Below are 13,975 nucleotides of genomic sequence, written 5' to 3'. Positions count from 1 at the left end.
GGACCTCCAGGAATAGAGCGTAGATGCACTCGCCACGTTATTAGGAAATACCGAATTGTCCGATTTACATTCCTGCCGACGAAATGGGGGCGTGCCCAGCCTACTGCCTGGTATGCAATTAATAATCATGATGATGATGATAATGGCAAACCTTAATTAAATGCTCACTTGGCGAAGTCACATGGTCAAAGGCTTTACGTGCCTCCTCTCACCAATTCGCGCAAACTTCCCAGGAGAGGGGCCGACGGTGAGGGGTTGTATCGCCGTCATATCCATTTCACAGGGGAAACTGCGGCCCAGCGAGGTTACTTCTCTGGAGGCCAACCACAGTGAGGGATGTGGGCCCAGCTGAGCTTTGAACCTAAGTCAGGAGGCACCAAACTCCTTGCCTCCTTTACGTTTTAGGGAAGTCGGCGAAGGTCACCTAGCTTTATCCTGAAGGCCTGGCGCCTTTGCAAAGTTTTGTCGATTGCAACGGAAATGAACTTGGAATTTTGGGGGGGGTGGGTAAGGGGAGGCAGGAGCGCTTGCTACTTGACTTTTATTTCACGAGTTCTCAGTTCTCCTCCTTTGCAAATTGAGTTACGTTGGAGCTATGTTTCCTAAATCGGGACTTTGCGAATTGGAGAACGCTGAACCCAATTTCTGGCTCTGGGTCTCGAACCCCCTCTCCGAGCCTGCCAGGCGCGGTGCTGATGCTGTGCTGGAGCTCACGTACTCAGCTGCAGCCTGATAACCAGGGCGGGGCCCGGGCCGTGATTGGCACCCGCCCCAGCCAGTCCGCGCCTGGGGCTGACCCCGTAAGCCAATATTCTCTTGCCCCCGTGCGGTCGTTGGGCGGTCCCCGAGGCGCCCTTGTCAATCTGAGGCCTAGCGCCGTCCTGTTGGTCGCGGCCTCTTGGCTGGCGTGCGCAGCCTGCAATGAGAACCAAGCCGGTCAGCGGGCACGTGGGTGGGCGCCGGCGTGTCCTAGTCGGCCGGCCAGTGGCGAGGCGAGACCGGCGCCTGCGCCCGCCCAATCGAGGCGCGCAGGGGGCGGGCCGTGCGGTGTTGGTGGGCCCCGCGGAGGGGAGGGGCGGAGCTGTCAGCGGCAGCCAATGGGTGCGCGGGCGTGGGCTCGGTGGCCAATGGCAGCCGGGGCGGAGCTGGCGCGCGGCCTTATAAGCCCCGCCCGGGGCGCTCGCGGAGGGCTCGGCCGCCAGCGACCGAGCGGTGCCCGGCCCGAGCAGGGCCTGGGGGTGAGACGCCGAGGGCGGGGGAGCGCGCGCCGCAGCTCCGGACCGGGCCGCGCGCGCCGCCTCAGGTGAGCCCGCGGGGAGGCGGCCGCCGCGTCCGAGCATGGGCCCCGTCGCCGCCGCCGCCCCCGCGCCGCGCCTGGGGCTGCGGGCGGGCGGGCGGGCGTCCGGGACTCGAGGCCCAGGCCTCGGGCGCGGCCTGCTCGGGCCGCGGCCGCAGTGCTTTGTCCCGGCCCGCGAGGCGGTTGGGGGCGTTAACCGCCCGGCCCCGGGCGCTCGCCGGGCCTCGGGCGGGGGCGGCGCGGCCGGACAATGGCGGGGCCGGGGGCGGGAGGCGGGGGCGCCCTGCCCGGGCCGGGGGCGCGCGGGGGCTGGGCCAGGGCGTCCCCGCCGGCCCCGCACAAAAGATGACAGCGTGGGTGGCCGGCCCGGCTGGCCCTGCCTGGCGGGGCCCTCCCCTTCCATTATTCACAACAAACCTAATAATTAAAAAAAAAAAAAAATAGTAGAGAGAGAGAGATATCCCAGGCCCTGGGTGAAACCCGCCTCCATTTCCGGCCCTTTGGGCACTGGTGGGGTTAACGGGGCGCTTCCCAGCGGTGTCCCCCGAAATGTCCATCACTGCATCCCACCGCACTGCCCGAGTCAACCGCCGTGCCATCGCGACGTCCAAACTCGCACCCCATTTCCCTGAGCCCCCCTAAAATAAGCATGCAATCAGAATTTCTTATAAAAAAATGTATCCACTTGATATGCACATAGCAGTTTCCAGACTCGTGCCCCCACGGCCTTCCCCTCTCTGCCCGATCGCCATCTCGAAGGCCCCTTCTCTGTAGAAATAAATCCTGGTGTCGCTCCCAAGGGGACCCCTTGGGCTGTCCTCTCCAGCCCCGTGGGATCTGGGGGACGGATTCATTCTGAAAGCGACCTGCCCCAGATCTGCAAGGGCCTGGGTCTCCGCCCAGTGGGCGCAATGACACCAGGCAGAATGGGGTGCGCGTCTGCCGGGGCCAGGATGGAAGGTTTTATAGGGGATTTTTTTCCCTTGGGGGCTGGGGAGACGTGGACTGCTTCTTGGTGTGTCCCATCTGTTTGGTTGGGGGAGGATGCTTTTGTTTTAATGATTCAGGTGCACCTGGGAACTGTTTCCCGAGTTATGAAACTAGTGAGAAGGTTGTTCTGTGCAATGGAGCCCAACAATCCTGTGATATGTAAAGAGTGTGTCCTTTTCCATGTGTTTCTGTCCGTGGCATTTATTCAGCAAGCTCCTGTGGCTCCCACTGGCTGCCAGCGCTGTCTTAGGGTCTGAGGTTGCCTGCCTCACCCCTCTGCCTCAGCAGCCATTTATCCGGCTGTCCCCAGGCTGGAGAAAGCCCCTAAAAGGGGCTCACTACATGACTTCTTTGGGCTTTCCGCGCTGCCGTGCAAGAGCCGGTGACTCCCCTAATTCTCCAGTAATAGCTTCCTTATGAGGCGTCGGGAGGGTTTGTCAACTCCCCGGTCAGCTTTTCCTCACCACCCTCGCAAAAGCAGTGGGCAGCCTCTGTGGTCTTTGTAGTTTGCTTTTTGGAATCTCTAAGGACAGAGTGTAAAAGTCTGGAGTCAACTTGTGATCGTCTGAGGGGAGGGTTTCTGAAACTCGCTGGCCCTCTTTCCGTGTTTCTGATTGGACGCTTGGCAAACGTTGGTGCTCCCCTTTTGTGCCGGGGGCACCTCCGCGGTCAGACCGCCCTGCCCTGGGGGAGGTCACCTCCGCGAGCAGAGGTGCAGTTGCATAAATGCTCCCAGGTTTTGCGGTGATTCAAGCAGATACTGTGTCACGCGCTGCATGTGCGTGTGTGCGTGTGTGTGTGTGCGCGCGCGCGCGTGAGTGTGTCGTTGTCGAGACAATTTCTATCCAGATTTTAGTAACAATTGTTTTTCTCGCATTTTCTAATCCTTGCCACTTTGGGGAGTGGGCTGCTAAGGAGGTGTTAAGAGCTTAAAGGTGTGGGGCTGATCAGTCATTTAGGACCCCGCCCTGCCTTTGTTGTACTTTGCTGTCTCCTAGTAAAGACCCTTCCCCAGTCCCTCTGGGGTGGTCGGGGGGCCCTGCATGCCCCTGTCTCCCTGCCTGGCCGCTCTGCTATACTTGACCCTGCATTTCCCCTCCTCCTCTGTGGTGTCTTGCCCCTGCCCTCCTGAGCCCCGCCCCTTCCCCTGGCCGGGCCCAGCCGGAGCCTCAGCCCTGGGGAGCCCATCTGTTCCTTGGTTCCATCTGACACTCATCTGGCCTGCGGACATTGGGTTTTGAGCACTGGGGCAGGTTGCAGGGAGTCCCTAACTTCAGGGGGCTTTGGGTCTAGTGGGGGAAAGGGAGAGATGGGTGTCCCGAGGTGTGGGCACAACTGTGCTGGCAGTGTGGTGCCCACTGCCCCGAGGGGCCCGGCTCAGGGAGTGGGTAGCACGGGGTGAGAGGGGTGAGGGCCAAGGTGTGGGCAAATGACCATTTCCGGCTGTCTCTCTTCCCGGGATCTGGAAGTGTGGGGGGCAGGTTCAGAGCTGTGAGGCCCTGCGCCAGTCAGTTGCTCAAGAACAAAGCTGGCCGGGGGCGTGGGGGGCGGGCGGGGGGGCAGTCACTAAACTTTCCCAAGCCCACTGGGCAGAGGCTGGGGGAAGAGCGTGGAAAGCAAAGGAACTGCGGGCAGACTGCACGACTGTGAGGTCACCCCCCCCCGCCCCCACCCCATGCCTCTCTGCCAGCCCCGGGGGGTTCCTGGCTGCGCTCCAGAGACCTGTCTCCCCACCCCCCCGGGCTGCTCAGTGGGACCTCACCCCCACAGCTCTGACCTGCCCTGCCCCGGTCCCTCCGCTTCTGGCTGAGGACACCGGACGGAGGAGAGGGGCTGAACCTGGACTCCCTTCTGACCTGTGTTCTTGTTGGTGCCCCTGGATTCCTGTCCTTGACTCCATTCCCCAAACAGAGTCTGAAAGATCCAGGTTCACATGCCTCCTCTGAGGCATGACTCTGGGCCTTGCTTTCCTCATCTGTAAAATGGGTATAATAGCCCATGCTGGGTCATTGAGGGGGTCAAAGGGGATGAGAGTCACTGTGGCTTCACACAGTGCCAGGGAGCTCTGAACCTGGTGCTGATTTCTTACTGCCGTCAGGTCCTTTCCTACTCTGCCCCGTTCACGTTCAGGGCTGGGTCGTTCTCTGGGGGGGTCTGTCCCGGGCACTGTGGGGTGTGGAGCAGCATCCCTGGCTCCCACCCCGTTGATGCCAGGAGCACCCCTACCCCCACAGTTGTGACAACCACCGATGTCCCCAGACATCGCCCAGTGTCCCCTGAAGGGTGCAGTTGCCCCCAGGTGACCCTCTCTCACTTAACCTTTAACCCCACGGCAGTCTGATATTTGGCCATGACCCTGATCAACCTCAAGTTCCAGGTCCCTCTGTCCCTTTCCTCCCCTCCCCCGTCTAAAAGGGAGGGGCTCATATTTGCAAGCTATGTCCGGTGCACACTGCTCGGCCTGGCTGTCCAGGTCTTTCCTACTCTGTCCCCTGGAGGAGAGGTGCTCGCCTGCAGACACGCCCACCACAGGCTGTCCAGGCGTGGTGTGGGGGTCTCCCGAGCCCCTGCAGGGCCCCCCACAGGCTTCCACATGCTCCCGGGATCTGGAAGCGTGGTGGGCAGGTTTAGAGCTGTGTGACCCCTGCCTGTCCATTGGCTTTAACAGTTTGCTTCAAGTCGACTTTGAGGTGACTCACCCCTTTCATCTTCCCTCTTCATGAGCAATGATGCCTGAGGTCACGGGACTGTTACTGTGCCAGGTGCAGGTACTTTTACACAATGAAATGAATTTAACTACGATACTTAAAAAAGCCTGTGCCACCTCAAGACTAAGGCCTGAGCGGATCCATGAACTGATGATTGTGGGGTTGGATGGATTTTTTTTTAAAGCGATCATGTATTTTATTTATTTACTTATATTTATTGATTGATTGAGTTTTGCCTGTATTGGGTCTTCATTGCTGCACGTGGGCTTTCTCTAGTTGCAGTGAGCGGGGGCTATTCTTCCTTGCAGTGCGCAGGCTTCTCATTGAGGTGGCTTGTCTTTGTTGGGGAGCACGGGCTCTAGGTGTGGGGGCTTCAGTAGTTGTGGCTCATGGGCTCTAGAGCGCAGGCTCAGTAGTTGTGGTGCATGGGCTTAGTTGCTCCGCGGCATGTGGGATCTTCCCAGACCAGGGCTCGAACCCGTGTCCCTGCATTGGCAGGTGGATTCTTAAGCACTGCGCCACCAGGGAAGTCCCATGGATTGGTTTTTGAGTTTACTCCCTGCTTTGATTTGTTCTGGGAGCATCTTGGCGGCTGGATAAGGCGTCCCGACTAATCTGTCAGTTCTCACTACTGCTCCCTCAAGGGGCTTTTAAAAACTTGAAAAACGGTCTTCCTTTGCTCGGGACCCTCCAGTGGCTTCCTGTTGTCCTTGAGAAAAGTTGCAGACCCTTCCCATGGCCTCCCTGTTCTGTCCTCTGAGGTGCTCTCCACACCACCCTCCCCCCCCCGCCCCGTGCCTCCTCCCTTCAGTTGAAACCACTTTACCTGCCTACTTTTCCCCAACTCAGGGCCTTTGCACTTGCTGTTCCCTCTGCCAGAGTGCTGTCCCCTCAGGTCTCTTTGTCATTCCGTTCTCGGCTCAGAGAGGCCATCCCTGACCTCACTGCCCAAATTCACCCTTCCATCCACTCTCTCTCCCCACCTGCCTTTTCTTCTTTGCGTTCAGCACTACTAGAAATTTGTATGAATCTGTTTTTGTACTTATTGTCCGTCTCATCCACTAGGGCAGAAGCTTTTCCTGTAAACGGTTAGAAAGTAACTATCTTCCGCTTTGTAGGCGGGACTGTCTCCGTCCTGACCTCTCTGCTCTGCTGTTGTAATACAAAAGTACAGAAACCAACGACTGTGCCTTTGTTGCGATAAAATTTTATTTACGGACACGGAAATGTGAATTTCACATGCTTTTCACATATGATGAACTATTTTCCTTCTTTTGATTTTTTTTTTTCCCCCCCACCGAACCATTAAAAACCGTCAGAACCATTCTGGGCTTGTGGGCCATACAGAAACAGGCAGTGGGCTGGATTTGACCTGTGGGCCATAGTTTGGGAGCACCTGCAGTAGGGTGTGAGGTCCCCGCTGTGGGAGCGACATCTGTCTTGGTCGCTGTGTGTATCCCCAGCACCTCAGGCAGTTCCTGTCCACAATGGGCGTTCAGTAAGCATTCATGTGTTGGATGAATGAATTTCCATCTTTCCTACATCAAAGTATTTAGAATCATACTCTGTATGTTAAAAAACAGGTCCTGGGTTGTTTCGAGGAAATTTAAAGTGCAGGGAATATAAGAAAATGTTCTGATCCCATTCACCAAAACGATCTCAAAATTGAGAAAAGAGTAGATGTAGGGACTTCCCTGGTGGTCCAGTGGTTAGGACTCCGCGCTTCAACTGCCGGGGGTGCAGGTTCGATCCCTGGTGGGGGAACTAAGATCCCTCGTGCCACACGGTGCGGCCAAAAAAAAAAAAAAAAAAAAGTAGATGTAAACGGGCAAATACTTCATTGCTGGCAATGCCCCACCTTTCCGTGATGCCCCCTTTGTATGTACCTCCGCAGGCAGCAGAAGATTGAGAAGGAGTGTTCTGGGCCTAAGGAGTTTGTTTTGACCTCACAGAAACTGAGGGTTTAAAAGGAAGACACTGTTTCCCAATCCTCTTGTTTTGTAAGCATCTGGCCCATCCTCTTTACCAACACCAGTGCCCCTTCTGAAGGGGCAGCGGAGTCCCGGGAGGGGGTTGCTGCAGCCATCCGGCCGCGGGCCTGCCCGGGAACACTCGTGGAGAGGTGGCTCTCGTGTGTGTGAGAGTTGAGCTTTGTGGGCCGAGTGGATGGGAGACGGCTGTGGGGCTGTGCGCCGGCCTGTGTCGGGAGCGGGATTGTGCCGGCCTCGTGCCCTTGGCCTTGCTCCCCGCCGTGGAGACTGGCTGACGAGTGATTTCCCAGCCAGGCAGATTGTTAGCGTCTTAGATCTGGGTCTGTCCCAGGAGTGTTCTGACTTGTCAAGGAAGCATACCGTTAATTTACGGTCATGCCTTCTCTAGCTGATTGAAATAAACAACCTGGAGAGGATTACTCAGAACTTCTTGGCTTTCCAAAGTTGCTGTCCTTTTTTTTTTTTTTTTGCTGGTCTCTGTCTTTCTTTGCTCCTCTGCCATCTCCCCCTTCCTCCTTCCTTCCCTCCCCTTTTTTCTTTTCTCATCCCACCTCAGTGGCTCCCGTGGACCCGAGGGCATTGATGAAAAGTTTGCGTTGCTGTCTTTGCCCCACGGGAGGCCTGTGGCTCTGGTCAAGCGGGGTCGCTCTGGGCCTCGGGTGTGTTTTGTTCAGTGGACAAAGAATAAGAATCAGAAAGCAAGGCGCCAAGGGCTGCTGCACCCCGAATGGCTCTCTGGGTACAGAGCGGAACCAGAGCTAATGTGGGTTTCGCCCCGGCTGCCAGCACTAGCGATCACGGCTCCTATTCTCAGATGAGCCTGTACAGCGAGCTGTGAAGAGGTGATCTGCGGGTGGGGCGGCAGGATCTGTCCCAGGACCCACTTCCCTCCTGTGCTTGCAGTTGGACCCAAGTGACGGCACCTTCTGGGCAGGTAGGGGCGGAGGTGGGCCCACCTTCATGGTTTCATGGCTGCTCGCTCCAGTCTCGGGAGAGAACGTGGAGAGAAGTGATTCGTGGAGGATGAGCTGGCAGGGGATCCGGAATTGTGCTTCATGCAGAAGGAGAGCAGGGATCCCGGAGGCCTCCTTTGAGCAGGAGCCAGCCTGAAGCCACCAGCCGGCGCAGTGACGGCGACAGGGCTGTGCCGGGGGTGCCCTGGACCACGCGTTGGGCAGAGAGGGGCCGCGTGCTGGGCGGCCCATTTGGGAAGGCGGCAGCCTGGGAGCTGCCCCCAGGATGCATGCAGGACCCTGGCCAGGCAGCTGGGCTGGGAGTTGCCACTGGCCCCTTCAGATCCCCGCTCTTTGCCCGTTCTGTCCTTTATTTTTATTTCTTATTTTTTTGGCCACGCCGCTCGGCTTGTGGGATCTTAGTCTCCTGACTAGGGATTGAACCCGGGCCCCCGGTATGGAAGCGTGGAGTCCTAACCACTGGACCGCCAGGGAAGTCCTCCGTTCTGTGCTTTAAAACCCCCTCCATCAGAAAGGCCAGCATCGGCGGGCTGGCTTCCTACCTCGGCTCGGGAGCTGCATGGATCTGATTATCTCCGCCACGGGTCGGGAGAGAGCCTTGCTGTTTCCAGCTTGCGTGTGAGTGAATGTGAGTGAATGCCCTGGAGTTGAAACTCCGGATTCACGGCTTCGTTCCAGCTCCTTCCCCCAAGGAAGAGGAGGGAGCCGGTGAAGAGAGCGAGCTCTCTGACACCCACTCGGGAAGGAAGGCGCTCTCTGACACCCTCTCGGGGGGGGGGGGGGAAGGAAGGCGTCTGGCTTGCCCGCCTCCTCGTGTCCTGGCTGCTCCGCGGGCAACCCGAGCCCATTCTGAGCTGGAGACTGAGGGGCAGCGTTGTCCTCGGGAAATGGGCTTCTCTGCACGTCCAGCCCCCCGTGCCGGGCCCCGCGGTAGGAAGGGTGGTCAGCCGGCCGGTGGACAAGCTGCGGCTGGGGGGTGTGTGGCGTGGGTAGGTCCAGGCTGGCCGCGGCGGGGAGCAGGGGTGGAGCGGCCTCTGTAAATGCCCAGCCATGCCGTCCGCCAGCTTCGAGGTGAAGATACGAAATTGGGAACCGCCAGCAGGCCTCCCATGTGGCTCTCGGCCGGGCGGTCAGCAGCTTGGTTGCGCGATCCACCAGGGCTGACTTTGCAGCAAACCCGCCGCCGTCGGGCGTGCACCGAGCCTGGGCCCATCCGTGCGTCTGCTGTCACCCAGTGGAGAGCGCCAGTAGTCTGGCCCGCGCGCACGAGGCCAGCGGATCAGTGTCTCTTGCCCGCAGCGGGTCCCAGCCCGTGATGAAAGCCTAGAGCCAGGCTCCCGAGAGCAGCGGGGATGGCAGGGCCTGGGGCAGCAGAACTGCCGAGACAGATGCAAACCAAGCACAGGGCCAGGGCCGCGCTTGCTGGCTCAGGTGGTGGCCCGGGAGCGGCAGAAGAGTTGCCCGCTGGGCTGAGCCTTGTCGTCATGGGCGAGGTGAACAGCAGGCAGAGGAGCAAGGCCTTGGAGGGGACGCTCAGGGCCCTGCCTAGGATACCCTCCCGGAGGAAGCAGGCGAAGCCAGGGTAGCCCTCCAGTCTGTCTCTCGGACAGCTTTGGGGCCCCCCTGTGCCAGGCTCCAAGGGGCAAAGCGGAAGCGGGCAGCAGCTCTGCCCTCAAGGAGCGTAGAGTCTAGTCCGCAAGGCCAGTCCAGAGGTGTTCAAGTCACGTGGGAGCCACGGACGGCTGCCCAGAGATTGGCTCTGGTGTGCTGACGACTAGATCCCGAGTTTTCTAGGACAGCCCCTCTTCAAATGCTCCTGCCCTGCCTTTTTTAAAAATATATTTTTAATTGTATAATAATATTCATATACCATAAAACTCATCCTTTTAAAGGGGACAGTTCAGTGGTTTTTAGAACATTTACAGAGTTGTGCAACCATCACCTTTATCAAATTCCAGAACATTTCCCTCACCCCAAAAGGAAACCCCATACCTGTTTAACAGTCACTCCCCATTCCCCCGTCCTCCTTGGCAACCATGAACCCACTCTCTGTGTCTGTGGATCTGCCTGTTCTGGATGTTTCATGTGAATGGAATCACACACTGGGTGTCCTTCTGCGTCTGGCTTCTCTCTCTCAGCATCGTGTCCTCAAGGTCCATCCTCGGTGTAGCGAGTGTCAGTGCTTCTCTCCTCTTCGTGGCGGAGTGATATGCCTGTGTATGGGTGGACACGCTGTGTATCCACTGCCTGCTGTGGGGATCTAGTAGTTGCTATGTTTTCCTGCCCCTTCTTTTCCCTCACTGTCTCAGAGTTCCAGAATTCCAGGGCTGTGGCGTGCAGAATGCTCACCCAGTCGGCCCCCAGCAGAGGCAGCACTAAAACCCTTTGTGGGGCTACAGCCTGAGGGCTGGGGTGGGGAGGGGTCGGAGAGGGAGGCCAGAGTCAGGAGGCCCGACCGTCGGATGTGCTGCCCCAGCTCGTCTGCAGGAGGTGCTCAGGCCGCCCTTTGGATGCGCAGGTTCTGGACTCCAGCGTTCAGTAGTGATCCTCACCTCTGTGCCCTCTGTTGCCTCCAGCTGGCGCTGGGCAGGGCCCCCAGCAGGTGGGCTGTGCTGGCCCAGCCTTGCTTGGTGGCTCGGTCCCCTGTAGTACCTCTCCGTGCGTCCGCTCTGCGGAGCAGCGTGGCCCTGGCCCCTGCTGCCCTGGCTTGTCTGTTTCCTGCGTGTTCTCCCGGTGGGCAGTGCCGGGGCTCCCTGCCCCCGAGTCCACCAGGGCCAGAAAGGGGGTGTCCTGTTTGCTGCCTGCCCCCCCGCTGGCCTGATTGGCTGAGTGTGGTCCCAGCCCTGAGCGGGCTCCCCGAGAGCTTCACGTGGCTCGGGATTAGACCACACGTGCCCTCCTTTCCAAGCCCCACCCCCCCGCAAGCCCCCACGTGTCTGGCCAGTAGGTTTGAACGCGAGCTGCTTCCTGGGCCACTTCCCTTCCCTGGTCTGCCCGGCCCCGGCCCTGACAGGGTGGTGGGTTGTACCTTAGAAGGCAGCCGCCGGGTTGTGCATACCCCCACAGAGCCACCGAGCAGAGTTGTGCAAGTGGCCGTGGCTCCTGCCCAGGCATCCAGCATCCTCAGTGGATAAAGAGGCAGCCGGGTGCCCCCTCGCCCTCCAGGGGAAGTGCCGCCGCCACGCTGGGCCATTTGGAAATGCAGCTGGGCTCTCCGGGGACCGTGAGGGGACAGATGGGGTGTGGCCTCACAGCAGGGCAGAGCCCAGCCAGCTCTGGTCCTCCCACTGGTGTTGAGGACAGTGACGTGTGTGAGAGACTTGCTGTCCCCTTAGCAGAGGATCCTGGAGACCTGGGGGGGTCCCTAGTGCCAGGGAGCTGCTCGTGGCACCGGGAGGACACCAGGGGAGACACACATGGACGCTAACAGAATGTCACCTGGTGAAACGTCGGGCTCTGTACGGTGCCCCCCCCCACCCCCCCACCCCCCGCCAGGCACCAAAACAAACTCCAGTGGATCTAAGATCTGAATGTGAGAACTGAGACGACAAAACCCTCAGAAGAAAACAGGCAAAAGTGTAAACCGACAGCTTTTCTAAGGCAGCGCTGCCCAGTAAAGACGCAAAGCAAGCCCCGTGTGTCCTTTAAAGTTTTCTAGAAGGTGAAAAGAAGCAGGGGAAATTAATTTGAGTAATGTATTTTACTGAACCCAGTATACCAAAAATGTTATCATTTCAACGTGTAATCATTATAAAAGTTGTTAATGAGTTATTTTCCACTCTTTTTTTTTTTTTTTTTGTGGCGCTGCCTTTGACATTCTATGTTCATTTTACACCTAGCGCTGGTCCTGGGTGAGCTGAGTGCTGTGATGGGGCCGGGGATGCTGTAAAGGGGGTGCCTGGTGCTCAGTGGAGGCTGGCCCCTGCCATCCCCCGATCCCATTCCCGCCTGCCTGCCCAGCCCATCAGAAGTTCTGCATCTGTTAGCCTCTAGCTGGGGAGACGAGACAGACGCAACATGAAGCAGCTGGGGCCACGTGAGGGGCGAGTGCACCAGCCTGGCCTGCAGGATGTCCACTGGAGGGCCAGCCCCAGTGGGCAGGGTGGCGTGGCCGTGGCCTCAATCCTTCCTGTGGAGCCTTGTATGCAGCCTCTCATCTTTAACGGGAGCTTGAAACCTTGGCCTGGCCGTGAAGGCTGATGGGTCCTGTGGCTGAGCTCGGGGTGGCGCATTTGTGGCATGGATGCTGGCCGTTCTGCGGGGCTCTGAATTTGGGACCCGAGATGTTTCTGTGAAGGGACTTGCAGGAACTTGGGATGCTTCTTTGGCCATAGGAAAGCTGAGACCCGTGTACAAGCATAGTTTGGAAATAACATCCCACAGCTGCAGAGGGTCTTAAATGGCCTGAGGTCTCAAGGTAGGACGGCCAGTGGGATCGGCAGTTGGAGGCTGGTACCCACGTGCTTGGCCTGCCTAGGCTCAGAGCCCACCTCTGCTGGGTGTGTGTCCTTATCTCCAAAATGGGGATGACAGTGGAGATCTCTGCTTCAAGGGTGGATGAGATTAACTGAGTTAATCCGTGAAAATCCCTGAGTGAAGTAGTTCCCACCCTGGGGGTAATTCTGTCCCCAGGGGACACTGGGCAGTGTCTGGGGACATCTGTGGTTGTCACAACCTGGGGGGGGGGGCTCCTGGCATGGGGGGGTGGTGCTGGGGCGGTTGCTCAGCACCCTACAGCGCCCAGGACGGCCCCACACGGAGTGACCTGGCTCTGATGTCCCAATGTCTCCCTGGCCCAGGGAGAGCGTTCAGAGATTACAGGGGCGATTTTTCTCTGGGCCTCTGTCTTTCCTTGAATGTGAATCAAGATGTTGCAAGAGAAGTTTCTGAAATCACTCCGGGTGGGGAGGAGGACTGGGTTAGGTGTCCTCCGTGCGGCTGCCGAGACAGGGGGACCCGGAGCTGCTGCCTTGGGTTCCAGCACCTGTGCTCCCGAGGCCCTGTGTTTGTTAATTTGGCCTTTAGCCAAAAGAAGGCCTGAAAACTTTGGCTCGACCAGGCTGCAGTGGCTGTTTTCCTAACAAGCCTCCTAGAGGGATATTCGTTGTAAAAATAATTTATCCTCCCGGTGTAAAAACCAGCAGTTACTGGAGGCAGAACCAAGACAGTGAAGGCTGCTTGTGGTCCTTGCTGAGCCCCTGATGTGTGTCCAAGTGGTGTGGAATTCGTGAGGGTCTCTGTGTGCTCCTGGGGTCCAGTGGTCGGCTCGGGGGTGATAGGACCCCGAGAGGCTGATGCAGTAGTCGGGGACGCAAGGACCCCCGTGTGGGACCTGCCGTGTGACCCTGTGACCGACAGGCAGGGGTCCTGTCACACAGGCTGGGAGCCCGGGAGGGCTGGGACCCCAGCGTGGTCGGGATCGGTCAAGGGCGAGGGAGTGGGCGTTGTTAAGTGACCCGCCCCGCCCCGCACAGGGGAGAGAACCTGAACCCACGCTCCCCTTCGTCTGCCTGCAGCGTCGGCTGAGAACGTTTGTCCCCCAGACCCGTGGTTTCGTCTCAGCCCCGCCGGGCTCGAGGCTCAGCCTGTGAACTTGGGTCGGGACTGTGGAGATGGGCCTGGCTAGAATGGGTGTCTCGGGCACCTGCCAGAACCCTCGGCTGTCTGCCTCCATGGATCTGCATTCAGGATGTCCCCGCCGGGTGTGGAGCGGCTCCACAGCCCTCCCCTGGGGTAGGGAGCGCCTCGCCCGGGTCCCCTAAGTGCCGGCGTCGCACCCTCAGATGCTCACCCCCTTGCAGCTCTCCGGGGAGGCGGGCACGGGAGACATTGATGGCAAATAAAGGCTTCCCTGGAAAGCGGGGCTGCGCTGGGGTCCCCTATCGCTGCCTGTACAGGGACCCCCCCCAGCTGTCTGGGTGCTCAGAAAGGCCAGGGGACTTTGGGGGTGACCAGCCTCTCCACGGCCTCCAGGGCCCTCCCAGGCCTCTGCCCCAGGCAGCGCTTGGTTTGGAA

General features: G+C 59.0%; 1 protein-coding gene across 5 annotated transcripts in view; it reads left to right on the top strand.

Moving 5' to 3' along the window:
- The first annotated feature begins 1,173 nt into the window (after positions 1-1,173).
- The window catches only part of KDM4B (lysine demethylase 4B), a 142,265-nt gene continuing 129,463 nt past the window's right edge, over positions 1,174-13,975 (top strand). For all 5 annotated transcript variants that reach the window (XM_057540634.1, XM_057540633.1, XM_057540635.1 and 2 more), the window contains exon 1: positions 1,174-1,303. The gene's annotated coding sequence lies outside the window, so the exon portion shown is untranslated. The remainder of the gene's footprint in view (positions 1,304-13,975) is intronic.

The sequence above is a fragment of the Balaenoptera acutorostrata genome, chromosome 2 (genome assembly GCF_949987535.1).
Source record: "Balaenoptera acutorostrata chromosome 2, mBalAcu1.1, whole genome shotgun sequence".
In the NCBI taxonomy this organism is placed as follows: domain Eukaryota; kingdom Metazoa; phylum Chordata; class Mammalia; order Artiodactyla; family Balaenopteridae; genus Balaenoptera; species Balaenoptera acutorostrata.
Note: the sequence above shows the minus strand (reverse complement) of the source record. Positions and strands in the feature narration are given on the sequence as shown.